This window comes from Prunus avium, chromosome 3 (genome assembly GCF_965620075.1).
Source record: "Prunus avium chromosome 3, drPruAviu1.hap1.1, whole genome shotgun sequence".
Lineage (NCBI taxonomy): Eukaryota > Viridiplantae > Streptophyta > Magnoliopsida > Rosales > Rosaceae > Prunus > Prunus avium.
The window spans coordinates 26,148,397-26,150,054 of record NC_142286.1 but is presented as its reverse complement, the minus strand read 5'-3'; the positions used below and the strand labels follow the sequence as shown (position 1 = coordinate 26,150,054).

The window sequence follows — 1,658 nt, the reverse complement described above, 5'->3', positions numbered from 1 at the left end:
CTAGAACAGCGGCCGTGGCTTCCATCGCGGCCCCATCCTCGACTGCAGCCCCCGCTCGCAGGGCGACTCCTGTGGTGTTTGAACCTTTTGAACCTTTTGAATGTAGCTTGTGCCTTGTATTTATAGGAAGAGTTCCTGAAGGAGTAATCGAGGCTGAAAATCTGCATGGTGGAGCCTGATTAGAGCAAGTGGGTAGTCCAATCGACATTTGGGATCGTGAAGCATGGTGTTGTGACCCCATAAATCCCGGTGAATCTCGGTCGCCGCTCTTGATCGTGGGTTCTGCGCTTATGGCCGTGGAGACGCATTTATGGCCTTGACAGCTGGTGACCTAATATCTCAAGCTGCCAGAATTCTTGTGAGAATGTCTACGTCTAATCACTCTGATCCTCATCACCATATCCTGACTTCAGTCACTTCCCACCTTCCCTCGCGCATTAAATGCTTATTTGTGGCCAGTGGGTTTGCTGCATTAAACAGGCACTACTTCTTTAAATGAAGCATGGGTCCCTGCTATCACGTGGTGATCTGACTTTAATATTTCTGGCCGCGATTTTGCTCGGCCTCGGCCTCGGCCCGCAACCGAGGTCGAGATGAACATGCCTTGGCGTTTTTCTTTTGTCTTCAATCTTCTACTTCCCATTAGCCCCTACAAGGAATTGCAAACATGTTGGCTAGCGCCTGAATCAAATATCCAAGTAGAAGAACTAACTGTTAGAACTGATTCAAGAACAAGAATAGTACCTCCTGAAGGTTTGTTGTTGTTCGGGCTTGCAAGATATTTCTTGCAGTTCCTCTTCCAGTGCCCATTTTCATTGCAGTAAAAGCATATTCCTTTGGGCTCCTTTGCTTTCTTTTTGGTGATTTTACCCTTGGGCTTGACTACAGTAGTCTTCTTCTCCTTTCCCTTGCCCTTGCCTTTGGTTTTAGGCTTAGGTTTAGTAGAGGAAGAAGAGCCTTTCTCAAAGGCAGCCACAATCCCACTCCTACTTTTCTTTTTGAAAGTCTTTTTAGCTGTGACCAGCATGTACAACAACTCAGCAAGAGTTTGGTCTATTTTTGCCATGTTGTAGTTCATAACAAACTGGGAGAACTGGTCTAAGAGGGATGCAAGGATAAAGTCTTGGGCCAATTCCCCATCCAGTGGAGTTCCTAAGTTCTCCAACTGCTCGATGAGTCCAATCATCTTCAGTACATGCTGATGGACCGGTGCTCCCTTGACCATCTTGGTCTTCACAAGCTCACAGACAGCACTAAATCGTCTGTTACGCGTACCCTCACCATACAGCTCTTATAGGTGAGCAATCATATCAATTGCACAATACATGTGCTCATGTTGCTTCTGAAGCTCAGAGTTCATGGAAGCAAGGATGTAACATTTAGCTTGTGTGTCGTCTTGTATGTGCTTAACATGATCGCTCACTACTAATGAAAATTTTGCATTCTTGAATTTTGGACATATAGTTATCTTAGGCCCTTAGGATGATTATGGACTTTTAATATTTGATCCAACATGAGCCAAATGTTGGATCTTGGTCTAGGGAGGGTGATTCATTTTAGTTATGCGTTAACTAATTAAATATGCAATCCTAATCGGGCTTGAGGCCCATCTAACTTGAGCCTTGGACTTCATCTCCTTCTTTCTTCTCCTTTAGCTT

General features: G+C 45.0%; 1 pseudogene; it reads right to left on the bottom strand.

Annotated features, from left to right (window-relative positions):
* Window positions 1-649: 649 nt before the first annotated feature.
* On the bottom strand, window positions 650-1,360 carry LOC148295818 (uncharacterized; annotated as a pseudogene).
* Window positions 1,361-1,658: the final 298 nt, after the last annotated feature.